Genomic DNA, 17,326 nt, shown 5'->3' with positions numbered 1-17,326 from the left:
CCTGTATATTTAGGCTGAGTTCTTCTTTCGAAAAAACGCTCTGTTCCTCCTTGTGATGTCATGTGGTAATAGAGGAAGGGCTCCACTGTGTTTTTAAACCCCATACACCTTCACTAAGATCATTTGCCTATTTCAGTCATGGAATTGGCAACCTCTACTGAACAAAAGGTAAAAAGGTAGCTGAAAACTACCACTTTATGACATCACAGGGTAGAACAAAGCATTTTTATTTATTTATTTATTATGCATTTTGCACGTCTAACATAATAATAATAAAAAAACACACTAGAAAAAAAGTAGGTGCCAGCAGAGGCAAAAAAAATCAGAAGGGCTTATATTAAAGCCTCCACCTTATGAATACATAAAAAATTGAACATTATCGCTGTGCATAAAAAAAAAAATAATAATAATAAAATAAATTCAAACACGGATTAAAGCACAATGAAACATCCACAAATGAATGATTATTAAACATTACTATGAAATATCAAACATTTCCTCAAACTCTTTCATATCCAGTCTTCAACGCCTCTGATGTGCCGTCACTAACCAGATATGAAAATTGGCCCCAGAATTTACAGCCGTGGGCAAAATTGAGCTATTGATGTGACAAATTTTGGAACCTGAAAATTATGATTTTGATGAGAGTTTGATGATCTATGAATCTCTGCATTGGTTTTAAAGTAAAATGTGAAATGTTTGGGGATCGCCCTTGAATCATAAAGAATTTTATACATAAAAATACAAATTTGATAAATATTAATATCATAAATATTAAGAATGTTAAGTTTGGTGAGATTTTGAGATTGGAGATGTAGACAGACTAATAATAAAGGATTATTCAAATGTGTGAATGAAACAAAACAAAACAAAAAAACACATAGAAAACACATGATGAGATAACAACTTTTTAACATGGCTAAACCGCTTACAAGAGACAATTTTGCACAATATAGGACCTTTAACAAGTCATTTTATATATTTTAGTATACTTTTTTGTACCATGAGATAGCAGCTTTCAGTGTTTTTTACAAGGTCCTCTTAGCTTCATTAGTCTCGCTCCATCACTGGATAGAATCAGGCCCGCTGAGGAGCTGTGGTCTGCCTTGGGTCAAGAGCAGCTCAGCCAACCTGTATTCACCAGTGACAGCCCCAGAATCCTGCCAGGAAAATGGGACTCAGGCGGAGAAAGGGGGGTCTACGTATTATACAGGAGGGGGCAACTGTCCAGTGGCTAGTTCCACAGTGTGTGAGATTCCTTACAAGGGAAGAATATGCAGAATGGATGAACAAATGGAGGGGAATGGTGTGGAGGGAAGTTGGCTAAGGCTGCTTCCATGACTCATTGATGCTTGCCTGTCCTGTCACTGAAGAATGAGCTGATGTGAGGGGGTACAGAGCCAATCGCATGTGGCCCCAGAGGGTGACAAAAGGGGCCCCCAGTTCTGCACTTGTCCAGCTCCAAAAACACGCTCTCTGGCTTCCTGGGAACTCCTCTCGGCACCAGCCTGGGCCTCTCCCTGCCCTCTCACTTTCTCCCGAGTGCACTTAGGAATGTGGCTTTTGGGAACGCAGCAACTCGCACTGGGAATGTCCTCATGTTCAGTTAGCTATTATTGTATTGTACGGATGTGGAGGATGTTGCATAACTGTACGCATTCATGGCAGAGGAAGTGATTTTTGTTGCTATAAAGCCATATTTGAGCCAGTGGTCATTTTTAGTTTCTGTGAAGATTTACTCAAAGGTCCTACAGTATATTACACACAGTTGACTCTTGTGAGATTTAATCCATGATACAATGCTGTTATCGCCTCAAGAACATGTATCTGGAGTTGTGCTTTGTTTCATTCACACATCTTCAAAGCTCAAAATGCTCTGCTCCACCTTGTGATGTCATGAAGTGAGAGTTTTTGAGTTAACAGCTACATTTTACCTTTTGTTCAGTAGAGACTGGCAATTCCAGAACTGAAATTATCCAAATGACTGTAGTGAAGATGTATGAAGTTTGAAAACAGGTACATGTGTGATGAGGACACAACATTATGATCAGAAAATACCGTAATATGAGGTTTTTAAGTAATGCTTTCCGGTCTTTGTCTAGTAGGAGTATCATGCTGAAAGTAGATACATGTGTTCATAGTAATAATGGTCTGGTTACATTATCATTAGGGATGAGACAAGATCTGGTGCCACAAGATCTCACAAGACAAAAGTGGACAAAAAAAGGGTTGCGTATTGCTGAGTCACATCTCTCCAAAAGTAGTACTAGGATGGGACAAAATATGAAATAAATGAAATCAGATCATGAGGCCAAAATTTAAAACAGAATCGTACTATTTGTGTACAGTTGTGTGTTGCAGTGCCTTGTCATTTTGGTCTTAAAATGTTTGTATTAACCCGCTCTACATGATCCTGGTGTTTTTATTTTGCAGATTTGTCCGTAAATGAATTCCTGCTAGCCTTGTGAGCTTCATTTGACTGGAGCTGAACGCTATGGCTGACACCACACTCCCTTAGTCCCCATTCCTAATTAATACAACATAATAGTATATCATAGTTCGTAGTTTGGGTCTCCTTTGTCCTCCTTATGTTAATTTTTATTCTGGTTATCTAAGTGGCACCCAAAAGGAAGGAAATATCTCACTACTATTAAAGCAGGATGCTGGCCGTCACTATAAAAACCCTGAAATGTTTAAAAACTGCAGGCTTCAGCACTAAAATATTAGCTAAATGTATTGCCCAAAGATTAAAACAGGTGATGCCAAATATTATACACCATGACCAATCAGGTTTTCTAAAAGGTCGTTACATAGGAAACAATATCAGACAATTATTAGAAATTATTGAAAGTTATGAAATAAACAACAAAAAAAGGATTAATTTTCATTTCTGATTTAGAAAAGGCTTTTGATAGAATCAGTTTCAAATTCATATTGAAGTGGATTTTTTCCATTTTGGAGCCTGGGTTAAAATATTGATAATGATAATAATACTAGATATAAGATGATTATATATATTAATAATGGCCATTTTTCAGACCTAGTACCAATAACAAGAGGGGTAAAACAAGGGTGCCCTCTATCACCTTACCTATTCATCATAGCTATAGAGTCATTGGCCATCAAAGTAAGATCAAATAAAGTTATAGAAGGTTTAAAAATAGGGAATTTGGAATCAAAGATCTCTATGTATGCAGATGACACCAGCTTCCTCCTGACAGAAAATCTGACAAACATGACAGAATTACCGTTTGCACCATCGCATAGCATAGCCTTGCATAAAAAACAGCTCCACTTGATTTCTTCATCTAAGCTCAAGAGGAGATTTTCTTCAAACAATCGTGTATCTCCAGGAGGTAATGCCCGGTGCACACTTTGAGTTCTCAGTCCTTAAATGTTTTCAATCCAAATCCCGAGAAACAAAGTGAGCAGGTGCTGTGCAGGAGGAGCTGTAAATCTGCCCTGGCGAATTAAGCCATTGCCTTGGCATTGTTCCTCCTGGCCTCTTAGCTGCTCCTACTGGGCTATACTGGGGAGACTGAACGTATATTTCACACATCAAAGGCACTTCTACATTGACTACTTGAATTACAACCCTTTTCTTCTGCTTACCATAAGACTGCATAGCTTTCATTATCCTAAGTCATGCTATACGTATAAAACTCAAGTGTAGCTAAAAATATTCCCAGTTAAATCGTCAGCCTGTTTCATCGCTGTAAACCACAAGCCGTTTCTCTTTTAAAACCGGAGAGGCCACTGGTAAATTTCATTAGTTGAACTTTGACCTTATAGGAGATCAGGTGACCAGGGCACTGCTTAGGAATGTTCCCTCTTGACTCCTTTTCATTTTCTAATTTCAAAGCTCCCGACAGTTGGGATTCTTGTCATTTTAGCGCCCCCTCCGAAATAGCATACCACTCCAGTGTTTGTACGACTTGTCAGAATTATAGTATGTCAAAGCCACACAAAGTACTGCATACTTCATGGTGAATTTGGAAACATATACATTTAGAAAGGTTGTCGACTGAGTTATGATTTCAGGGATACCAAAATGACAGGCTTTTTAACGGATTCCAAAGCTAACGGCCTACTATGTCTTTAAGAGTTAGATAAGACATGCGCACACAACCAGGAATGTCAATGCTGTTTAAAATTTATATAGAGCACAGGCAAGTATTAAAGCTAATCAACCAGATAGGATTGTGATGTGTTCCCTCATAGCAGCATGTATTAAATGAGACTTTGACAACGTTCTTGTTCCAGTGATCCTTTGGAATAACTACTGTATTTCTATTTATTCTATGGACTAGTGTTAACCTGATTCATCAGCCGGTTTCACTTCGTAGAAACCATCTGACGTCGCAGCGTTTGCACTGAATATTTGTTAGTTTTTTTCATTTAACCAATCGCTGCTATTTGGTCATGATGTATGTAATGCGCCACTAACGGAGCTAACTGGTATATTAAGCTTTTCCCTAATCCTGTAGGAAGAAGGGCAATAACATCTTTCCCCTTGATAAAATTCACCAAACATTCTCTTTGTTCCGGCTTTAAATCGTTGATCTTACGAATCGTTACCAACACAGAATATATGGCTCTTTGCTGATTGACTGATGCCCGGACTTGCTCTTCTGGGGTTTTTGTGAACCATCTAGTGTATTCCGATTCCTGACCTAGTCACTCGAGAGAAATGAAATTGAGTGGAGGCACTAGGTGGCGCCAACCTGGCTAGACAATTGTTGTCATGATCCTAAATTTGCTATATACTGTTTTGATACTAAAAGGTACCCATTCCAATACCTCAACAGATATCCTTACAAAATGTTAGTAGGAAGAAATACTCAAATTTGTTACTTAAGTAAAAGTACATAAATTGGAGCAAAAAAAATACCCAAGTTAAAGTATCACATAAAAAATCTACTTAATCAAAAGTATTATAGTATCTGTTTAAAAATGTTTTTAAAGAGTAAAAAGTAAAAGTATTTTGCCCAGATTTTGAGGTCTAATAAACCTTCAAATGTAGTGATTTTGATAAAGATTTGTGTGCAATTTTGTTCAACTGGAATAATTGAGTCAAATCTTTTACAGAACTTTACTACTTTTCATTTACATAATTTCCCCACTTGGACTAAGTACTTTTCAAATTACTATATGTTTCCAATAGCAGTTTTAATATGGATTAGTATTTGGGAATTGTTTTGGACAGCCCCTCTTAGGACTGAATTAGCATAATGGAAGTACAGTAAAGAAGTATTTTGTGGCCAGTTTCAAGTAAGTTTATAAAACAAAACAGACTTTTACAGGAACACAATTCATATTCATCCATTCATAGTTTTGCAGTTTTATCTGTAACCCAAAGTGCTCTTGCAAATGAACTGTATAACTCTCCACAGACTTTCCAAATATAATGCTTTTATTCCTTTTATGATTCTCCCTTCCCTCACTAACTGTTTCCAACTGCTACCACTGAACAATTTGAATCCTTTCTCTTTGGAAATTCTGACTGTTTTGCTATCAGGGGTATTTGGGTTTAAATAAATGCTTGAATTTCAGTCCATCAGCAACTTCTTCTCCAGAGCCTTCCACATGAAAACCATAGAAACCATCACTCGTCTGAGCTGGATCAGATAGACGAGTGGAAAGCCCTAAAGCTTTTTCCTTAGCCCATTGAAATGATAGTTGCTCTGCACATTGTCAGCTTAATAACAGTTATAGTGGAGATGGCCAATGAGAGACTGTTTTGGAGAGGCTCACATAAAGTACAAGTACAATTTGGGTTGTTTATGAAGTTTACTGTTGACAGATTACAGCAATGATACAAGGCAGCTGTACTATTTGGAAGTAGCTTTTTTAAAAAACAATTTTCAGTGGGCTTTCAGTAATATCACTTGCTTGGTTTTGACTGATTAAAGGTCCTATACTGCACAAAAATGACTCTTGTGAGCGTTGTTTTGTTCCATTCACACATGTTTATGTTATTATTATTTTATTATTTTTTATTATTTAGTCTGTGTACTTCTCCAAAGCTCAAATTGCTTTGTTCCACCTTGTGGTGACATGAAGGAGTAGCTCTCTTTTACCTTTTATTTAGTTGAGATTGGCTATAGACCTTTTTCACAATGGCCAGAAGTGCCGAGATAAATGTCTTGTGTATTTTCCACCAGCTTCATAAATCTGCCTCATCATCAAATCTTTATCCAACAAGGTCGACAAAGAACATATTCTGTCCATGAAGAATTTATCCACAACTATCAAGGTAAGAAAGACAAAACTATAAAGGCTAACAAAGGCTAGCATTAGCAAACTACTCCTGAGCAAAACTAACAATATGGACACGAATAAAACAGAAGTAACTTGTTAACGCAGACTGATTGTACAATTAAAATTAAAAATCTATTTCATGATGTGCATATTGGCATAGATAGAGAGATTTGTGCAGTTTAAATGCTAGACATGTAATCTGTGAACATCTATACTATAGCATTCAAACTGCACAAATCTCTGTCTACGCTAATATCTGTATCATGAAATTGATTTTTTATTTTAATTGTAGAATGAGTCTGAGTTCACAAGTTACTTATTAATGAATTGATTATTACTTATGTTTTATTCATGACCATAATGTTAGTTTTGCTCAGGAGTAGTTAATTAATGCTAGTCATTGTTAGCCTTTACATTTTCGTCTTTCTTACCTTGATAGTTGTGGATAAATTCTTCATGGACAGAATATGTCCTTTGTCGAACTTGTTGGATGAAGATTTGTTGATGGGGCAGATTTATGATGCTGGTGGAAAATACGCGAGATATTTCCACAGATATTTTGCCATAGAAAAGCACTGACATAAGTGACGTTTACCCTACATCGTGGCACTTCTGGCTGTTGTGAAAAAGGTCTATTCCAGGGCTGAAATCATCCAAATGATTCTAGTGAAGATGTAAGGTGTTTAAAAACACAGTGGAGCACTTCTTGTATTGCCACATGACATCATCAGAGTTTTAGAGAGAAGAGCTCAGCCTAAATATGCAGGGTTTGTGTTAAACATGTGTGAATGAAACAAAACACAACTCCAGGTATGTTTTTGGTGAGGTAGCCATCATAACATGGCTTAAAGCTCACAAGAATCCATTTTGTGTAATATAGGACCTTTAAACCAAAAAAGCAAATTTATCAAAAGTCTGGCACACCACTTTCACATTAACATAGTTGTCCACATACTTTTCCCCCTTCGTGTATGGATGGCCAGTAAATGTGTACCACCTGCAGAATGCCTCTATATTCAGACAGTCCAGAATCCTCCATGGACCACAGCTGTTGTCTGCCTGTATCCAGTGTCACCTTTCACATTTTCTGCCTCCTATCAAGCGCAGAAACCCCTGTCTGTGCCTCCGAGCAGATCTCACTCTCTCTCTGGAGCCGAGGTGATGAGCTGCTTATACCTGTAGCACGGATTAACCTTATTAAAACCAAATAGTCTAGTCGTGAGTGACAGAGCAATGGGCAGAGGGCTTGTTTGAGGATCAGAAGGACCGCCATTCTTCACTTTCACCTTTCTATGTCCCCCCCAGCCCCTCCCCAATTGCCCCACCCTGCCCCCAGCCTAATCATCATGGCCAGTGCAAAACAGGCCGATCTGTCAGCATCCTGCGCCTCTCAGATGGGCTGCCAACTGCAGGGCTGCAGTGCATGGGAACAAAAGAGGCTCCAGGATAAACCTAGAAAAGGTTCAGGATCCTGTAAAATATGTGTAGTGTGGACTAGAGAGATGTATGTATGGAATGTGTGGGTCAGAATATAAAATAATTTGTTTTCTTATAAGTTTATATTAATGGAGCTCAACAAACCTTTAGATTAGAACTACATCAAACTGTATTTTAGGTTTTGAACATATTTTTGGGACAAAAATAATAGCATCATGGATTAGTTGCCATGCAGGTAAACCTTTGTTGTGCCTCTAAACTCATAAAATTTTCAAAAATTCCATCCATCCAGACAATTTTTTCCACTTATCTGGGGCCAAGTCACGGGGACAGCAGTCTAACCAGGGACTCCTGGACTTCCTTCACCCCGGACAGCTCCAGCTCTTCCAGGGGGATCCCAAGGCACTCCCAGGCCAGCCGAGAGACATAGTCCCTCCAGCATGTTATGGGGCCTCCTTGAGGTGGGACATGCCCGGAACACCTCCTGAGGGAGGCGCCCGGGAGACATCCAGAACAGATGCCTGAGCCACCTTAACTGGCTCCTCTCGACATAGAGGAGCAGTGGCTCTACTCTGAGCTCCTCCCGTGTGATTGAGCTCCTTACCCTATCTCTAAAGGAGCGCCCAGCCACCCTGCGAAGGAAACTCATTTCGAGCACTTGTATCCGCGATCTTGTCCTTTCAGTCATTACCCAAAGTTCATGACCATAAGTTGGGGTAGGAACATAAATTGACTGGTAAATAGAGAGCTTTGCCTTTTGGTTCAGCTCCCTCTTCACCACAATGGTCCAATACACAATACCACAAAAATTTCATGGTAAAAATTAAAGGGTATACCACAATCTGAGCAGACTTTGGAGTGAACAGGACAGTTGATCGCTGTACCAGCTAAATTATAAAATGGTTTTCTATTCTTCTGCTTCTCAAAGCTATTCAGCCTCTCTATCCAATGCCTATTGTTGTTGTGTCCATGAGCAAGGAACCACACTGTCTAATGTAACATGCAAGTGAGTAAAGTCGCCTACTATCACCTTGTTTGAAGAAAGAATGCAATTTAAAGTGCTTTCCAAATCCTTAAATGTGACAACATAAGTCCATATTATTAGTGTATTTGGTGTCTTGCCCAAGAACACAAAGGCACAATATCTTAACATAAGTTAGGATTGAAATACCTTTTGTTTAATGGCCAACTGTCTTTAAGCTAAAGATCTGAACCTTAGATTCTCTAAATGTTTCATAAGGTAAGACACACTTGGTGCGCTGACCAGGCCAAGAATAACACAGAGGAAGTTATTTCATTTCACAGCCTCAAAGATCCAACTATAACAAATGTCAGAAGTCAGTTGTTGCTGTTGAAAAGCCACAGTAATGCTGGGCTTTAGACTGGGAAATAGATCTGTAGCTACAGAACAAGTGCTCTCAGCACTTTGGTCCATTGAGGTTGTATTGAATTTACCCTATGTGAGCTGATTTCAGCCAAAGAGTAGAAAAATACCAAACTTATAAGTAAGCAGAACTAGTAATAACAGCATTCACTGCTACAGTGTACTCTGTGTACCATTTTAGGAAGGGCATCTGGAGTAAAACTTGGGTCTCATGTTTAATATTAACAATTTGAATGTATAGCTTATGAATCATAGCCTAAGTTGCCTTGGGGTGACTGACAGAAATGTAGCTGCCAAGTAATGTTAACAACTTTTATTACCACCAATCACTCACAATGGCAAGAATCAGTGTCTTCCCAAGGACACAGTTTTGTAGCACCGGTCAGAGCAGGTTACCACCAACCTTTTTACACATGAATGGATTCAGTGGATTCAGAAAGTGGAGCTATTCTTCAACCCCAGTGACATTACTGTAAAATGTAATCTCTTAAAGAAGATTAATACGGCAAGTTTGTGGAACCAGTATTTAACAAATTCAATATTTTTGGATCAAAAGTAGAGTTATAGTATATAGGCCCTCCATCTGAAATTATAACATCATCAAACTAAAAAGTGAACTCAACCTATTTTTGCCCACTAAGAATTGAGAAGTGCAGATTTATACTGATCTATGTTATAATGTTTTTTCCTCATCACAAACATACCTGCAGTTGTGTTTTGTTTCATTCACATGTTTAACTCTGGTTAAACCCTGCATATGTAGGCTGTGTTCTTTTCTCAAACAGAAAACACTCTGTTCCACCTTGTGATGTCATGTCATGTCATGATCATTTCAAAACTGGAATTGTCAGTCTCTACTGAACTAAAGATAAAAGACAGCTTTAACTTGGGCTTTGGAGTTTCTCAAACATGTGTGAATGAGTCAAGACATGACTCCATGTATGTTTTTGATGTGGTAACAGCATTATAACATTGCTTAAAGCTCACATGGGTCAAATTTGCGTAATAGTGAACCTTTGACCCCTCCTTGTTGAATCTTACTGTCACGGCTTCATCTATAGACTCCAAACAAAGGCTGCGTGTTTGTGTGTGTGTGTGTGTGTGGACAGACTGAATCAAATGAAAGGTCAGGGTAGATTAACAGAGGAACACAGAGGAACAGGTCTGTTTCACATGCAGGTGGCTGTCAAGGATGTTTACCTAAAGAGACTCATATCTTCTCCGCTCCAGAATTAGAAATGTACAAAAGTTCAGCTGAGTTCGCCCAAGCAGCAGACGCCTGATATCCATGACGACCCTGACAGTCCAAACACAGAGTTATTGTGTCTGTGCTGTCCTCAGATGGGATTTCATTGCAGGGCTCAAGATGAATCAGAAAATATTGAAGGATCATATATTATATATTATAGGACAATATTACACTATTTTCTGATCTATGTTATAATGTTGTTTCCACATCACAAGCACACTGTACCTGGAGTTGTGTTTTGTTTCATTCACACAGGTTTAACTCACAAACGCTGCATATTTAGGCTGTGGTCTTCTCTCAAACTCTGTGTTCCACCTTGTGATGTCATTTTGTAATAGATGAAGTCCTCTATTTTGTTTTGAAGTTCCATACACCTTCATAAAACACCTGCAATTGAACAAATCCAAGGTAGATACTGTGTGTTTACTGCCCTACTGTGGAACATACAGCAAAGAAATAGATACGTTTGATGTCATTCTGAGGAACATTTTTGAAGTTAGAGTGCACTTTTAAATAGACAAAATAGGTTGCAATTAAAAGTTGAGGCTCTCGAGACGTTAGAAATAGAGGGAAGGAGCAGAATTATACAGTAGATGCGTTATATAGCTGAGGTGGCAGCATGACCGGGGGCAGAGAGTGCATTTATATGAATAACTTATAAGATGTTGAGCTATGGCCGCAACTGGTGACAAGAAGGTAAAAATCGAAGCCTTCTTGGTGATGTAAAGGTGCAGCTTGTAACTTTTCTGGTGTTGGATCCGTCTTTGCTTAGAGATGTTATTACTTTGCTTAACATGTTCCACAGAATGACTTAAACTTATTTATAGTATTTATTTAATTACAAGAGCTTCTGTTGTAGCCTCGGATTGTTTAATGCCATACTGTGTTATTCTATGGTCGAAAAGCAAGGATGGAAACGCAAGAATCTACTGGAATCTGATTTGGCACTTTGACAAATAGAGAACTGGTCAGCAGATCTTAAGTTTTAATTAAATTCAAGATTAGAAAAGAACTTGTTGAAGAGAAAGATATTTGAGGCGCCTGGTCTTAGCTATGAGGATTTATTACAAAAACGCAAGTGCATTTCAACTATAAAGGAATCTTCTTCAGGGAGAGTACAGTCATTGTTAGGAATAGATAATTATGTAAACACTGCAACCATTATGCTGGGGTGTTCTACATGTATATGTATGGCATAATATTTAAAAATTATGGTGACACAATGCAAACGTTAGCAAATACAGCCGGGTCTTTCAATATGTGCAGCAAGTTACTAGAGCTCTTCTATGAGTCTGTGGTGGCCAGCTCCCTGTACTTCTACCTGGTCTGCTGGGGGAGCAGCACCAGTAAAAGGGACATTGGGCGGATTGACAAACTGATCCATAAAGCTGGTCACATGATCGACTGTGAGCTGGAGACATTTGTCACAGTGAGGGACAGGAGGACACTGGACAAACTGCTCTCCGTCAAGGACACTCCTGCTCACCCACTACACCAGACTATAGAGGGACAGATAATACTCCCAACAACTGTACAACAACCCACCCACTGCACCAGACTATAGAGGGACAGATAATACTCCCAACAACTGTACAACAACCCACCCACTGCACCAGACTATAGAGGGACAGATAATACTCCCAACAACTGTACAACAACCCACCCACTGCACCAGACTATAGAGGGACAGATAATACTCCCAACAACTGTACAACAACCCACCCACTGCACCAGACTATAGAGGGACAGAGGAGCTAATTCTCCAACAGCTTCGCTCAAACAGTGAGAGATACAGGACTACACTGATACTATAATACTCCCTACAACTGTACAATAACTTGTCCTTATGTAACAGATAACCCTATGTCCTGTCAATACATCATGTTGTTGCACTGTGTTCCTATGACCTCTTGTATAAAGCTGTGATTTTTGTACTTTCTATTTTATTTTGACTTGTACTTTTACATTTTATGCCTTATTTGACACCTGTCTGTTGCTATCTTTTTTGCTACTTATTTTAGAATTTATTATTACCATTTATATTTTCGATCTTTGTTATTACACTATATTGTGATGTATGAGCTTCTCTGTCCAAATCATTTCCCTTTTGGATCAATAAAGTGTATCTAAATCTAAGTCTAAACAAGATTTAAGATAAATTGAAAACTCAAGAACAAATACAAAAAGGATCTAAACAAACCATTTGCAAAAGCCTGCGATGAATATGAGCGATCATGATCCTGTTTAGGTGTTTGATTTTCAACAAAAAAGACCACTGTGGGCTAATGCGAACTAACTTGTCTCTGTAATTTTATATTTGAGAGACTTGTGTAACAGCACAAATCAGCTTGCTTGTTGTAGTTTCAACTAAATCAGCTCTTTATGGTCACATTGTGTTCACTTAAAGCTCATATCAGAGTCTAATTTGAGTAACAGAGCTTCAGACAGAGCAGTGCTTACAGTTTGCATCACACCCCTGGTAATGTTAATCAGCTGCAAAGTATCAATATAGAAAAAATGTAAAATAAGTAAATAAAATAAAGTGAATGATTGACACAAACTTGAATTTTGCACTAGTGTTTTATCAAGTACCACTATTTTCATTCTCTTTGCTGTGTCCTTAGCCTCTGTTCAACTTAAGATCATTTCTCTTCAAGGTTTGAGAAATATTATGTGTTGTTTTGGATCCATCTTATTATACACTAACAAATGTTCCCATAGAATAATATAAACTCCATTCAAGGTAGACTTGAAAAAGACAAATGTATTTTTCCATCTCCATATATGACATTTAAACTGCTCTGACAGACGAGAACATTATAGTGTGCCTGTTTAAATTATATATGTTTTAAAACTGTTATAGAAATATTTGGCTCACGTTCAAGAGGAGGCATTTCTTCACGTTCATGGAGGGTTTTTTTTGTCGGTAATGCATATAAAACAGGGCCGCGAGGAAGAACCAAGATTGGGAACATTCTGTACCCTAAAGACAACACAAATCTGTCTACGGTAACTGTAAAAAAAAAAATGATATGAGCCTACGGTCACAGTAGAGACATCAAACAAGACTGAAAACCATTTAGTCCAAGTGTTGAAAGGCAGCCCCCTGTTCTCACGAGCAGTGCCAGAGATGTGTATCAGTTTGGGGCTTTTATTTTGAAAAACGATCACAATTTATCACAGTTTAATTTGAAAAGGGGAGCACCAAGATGTATTGAAGTGCAATTAAAATGTTTGGTTAAAATAAAGGCCTAATAAGCAGACTATGCTTTTTCAAGAGCAGCCTTTGATTTAAATCTTATCAAAGTCTGGTATTCTCACTGCGTCATACAGTGTGTACAACAGGAGTGAAATATCTGAAGGAATTTATGCAGCAAAAATGTCATTGGTAGTGGTTTTAAAAAGGATAACAACACATGGTTAAACCAGGACTAAACCAGGACTAACAAAACAATTGGCTTAGTTTAAACAAGGACTAAACAAGGATTAAACCAGAACTAAACAAGGATTAATCCGAAAATAAACCAGGACTAATACATGATTAAACCAGAACTAAACCAGAACTAAACCAGGACTAAACCAGGATTAAACCAGAATTAAACTAGGACTAAACCAAGACTAAACCAGGACTAAACCAGGACTAAACCAAGACTAAACCAAGACTAAACCAGGATTAAACCAGGACTAAACACAACCTAACAGAACAACTGTAGTAGTTTAAACTAGGACTAAACCAAATTACTGACTGCTACCTGGAGGATGGTAGAATAGCCAAATATTTTGGCACTGTTACTTAATAATAATATAACTATAAGTACAAGAAAAAGTACTAATGCAAGTATACGAGTAAAAACATATTTAGAAAATCTGAAGTATAGTTCAACATTAAATAATAAACAGATGTTGATACTTCAAAATGATACTCCATAGAAAATATATCACCAAATATTATATTTGAAGTAGTGCTGTTAAATTCTGTGTCAAGTATATGAAAAATATAGTTTCTTCAGAATGTTACTACAATGTATACTACAATTACCCAGTATATTAAAGGCCCTATACTACACAAAATGGATTTTTGTGAGCTTTAAGACTTGTTATAATGCTGTTACCCCGAGTTGTGTTTTGTTCCATTCACATAGTAGTCATAGTTTATTAGACTGTTCACATCTCCAAAGCACAAAATGTTCCACCTTGTGATGTCATGTAGTGATAGTTTTCAAGTAAACAGCTCCTTTTACCTTCTGTTCAGTAGAGAACTAAAATCATCAAACAATTCTTTAAAAAAAACACAGTGAGAGTGAAGAACACAGTCTAAATATGCAGGATTTGTGGTTAAACATGTGTGACTGAAACAAAACTCCAAGTACAGCATGTTTTTGATGAGGAATCAACATTATAACACAGACCATTGAATAGCGTATTATGGGCACTTTAAGTCTATGTTTGTTGATTAACTGGTTGATATAGCTGGTTAGTAAGATACAATAAGACGCCATGATTTTCTAAGAATGGATATTTACAATCTAAGCCTGGTTCTAGCTCTGGCTTTGTGGGCCACAGTGAAAATGCAGTCGGAGGATTTTATTGGTCGGCTAAATCCATCTGCTCTTTGGGAATGTCCCTCTAGCACAAAGTCATTCCGGGAGATTCCCACAAATTCCCCACATTTATTTATCTGCAGTAAAAGTGAGTGTAGCCACTAGTGCCCAAGATCCATAGTCCGATTTCCTCAAATTAAACGCGTCATTAATTGAAACAAAAGTGGATGTTAATAGGGTCTGATATGTTATAACAGTTGAGATAGGATCAGAACATAAACACAAGATGTTTGGATCAAATATTTTTCCATCAGAGATGTTGTTCTAGTGGGCGTGAGAAGATGTTAAACAATTTTGTGTTTTGCTTTGTGTGGGTAGAAAAAAGATTAAAACAGTCCGGAGGAGGAAAGTTACTAGACCCTAATAATAATGTGGGTAAGGTGTGTGTAACAATATAGCAAGAGCTCATTTTGAAAAACAGACAAGTTAAAAAGCTTTTCTTTTTGATATTTTCTCTTTTACACATAATACTGTTTAAATAACACTATAGTTAAACAGATGTGCTTACGAGAAAGAATAAAGGGGAAAGTTTTTGTTTTTTTTTTTCTTTTCAAATGGCACTTATCTGTTTTTGTAAATTGAATGTTTTGTTTTGTTTTTACATAAAACATAAAAAATTAAGAGTAAAAGTAATATATTTATGGCTTTGATTGTAAAATAGGCTTTCACATTAGCCTAAAACAACTGTAGAAGCCCTTGTATGTAAGTAGTAGTAGGCCAGTATAGTAATATAGTAAGTATAGTAAGCAGAGGAGGAGGCACCAGTAATGCCAGTAATAGTCATAAATGTTTGGCATAGTATTGTTAATAGTAAACAGTAGTAATAGTGGCAATAGCAATTAAGGTCAGAACAGTACATCTGAAGTACATTTACTTTGACTGTATACCAACAGACTACATATTTTCTTTATAGCTTCTACCTACTTTACTGTGTTAATCACTGTGTGTTACAATTATGTATTTAAATTAATTTGTTGTACAATGTAGGTCAAGTCGAGGTTTGCGTATCCTCTTTCTCGTACGGTGGATTACTTCTGTTTTAGGAAACTTCAAAGAGAGGAGAGAGGAACGAATGCCTTTACTGTAATGTTAGAATGTGAAAAATGAAGGCAAAGCATAAGTGAAAGTCACGCTTTTTAATCCAGTTTCAATTCAAACAGTATTGTATCCCTATCAAAACTAGGGGTGTGTAAAAATATTGAAATATCGATATATTGTAATACAAAATTTAGAGATACAATATTGTTATCGTGGGCAGATGTATCAATAGCTCGCTAAGAGTATTTTTTGTCATCTTTAAGCAATTTCTAGTGACCACAAGACAATTTTGTTGCTTATTTAGTGAAAGCAAACCTTTATATACAATACACTTCTCTCCACTATGCTGATGATTAAAACAGATGTATTTCATATTAACTTTTTAGTAGTTGTTTAACAAAGAAATACTGTTGCTAAAATGTACTTGATTCTTAATGTCGTATCATGAGCCATGTATCATGTATTGTATCAGATCATGAGGGACCCTGTGATTCCCAGCCCTGATCAAAACCTATCCTAAACATTTTCAAGTTGGAACTTGGTCGTCATGGTAACAGTGTCAGCAAAGATATATACACCTTATTTTTCTGCCTATGTGCAGAAAATCTATGTGTTTTGGTCTCAATGCACAGCTCATGAATAGCAATAGAATAGGAATGTGTAGACTTATATATCGACCAAAAATCTATTTCAGCTCTTGACACTCCAATGCAATTACCAAAAGTTTTAGTAATCAAAGAAATACCATTTAAAGTTGTGTGCGTGAGTGCAGTGGGGTCATGTGAGGGAGGGCATCTGGCATAGAAATTTCTATCTAAGCATTAAAGGTCCTATATTACACAAAAAAAGGACTCCTGAAAGCTTTGAGTCATGTTAGAATGTTGTTACCTCAATGAAAACATACCAGGAGTTGTGTTTTGTTTCAGTCACACATGTTTGAGTAATCCTGCATTATTAGTCTGTACATCTCTAAAGCTCAAATGCTCTCTTCCACCTTGTGATGTCATGAAGTAGCAGTTTTCTAGTTTTATTCAGTAGAGATTTGCAGTACCAGGGCTGATATTATCCAAATGATTTTAGTGAAGGTGTATGGAGATTAAAAACACAGTAGAGCATTTCCAGTATTACTACATGACATCAAAAGGTGCTTTCAGTGTGTTTTCCATTTGCGAGAACTCAGCCTAAATATACAGGGCTTGTGTGTTAAACATGTGTGAATGTAACAAAACACAACTCCAGGTATATTTTATTATAACACAGATAAAAAAAATAATGTAATACTGTATGCGCCTTTTGCGTTGGTGACACTTGACCTTGGTATTGCTGTAGCACGCACGGACAAACACAGAGCTCATA

This window comes from Boleophthalmus pectinirostris, unplaced genomic scaffold, assembly GCF_026225935.1.
Source record: "Boleophthalmus pectinirostris isolate CB_2022bp ecotype Guang Dong unplaced genomic scaffold, ASM2622593v1 HiC_scaffold_7, whole genome shotgun sequence".
Lineage (NCBI taxonomy): Eukaryota > Metazoa > Chordata > Actinopteri > Gobiiformes > Gobiidae > Boleophthalmus > Boleophthalmus pectinirostris.
The sequence above is the reverse complement of the archived record's forward strand: the minus strand, read 5'-3'. Positions refer to the sequence as shown.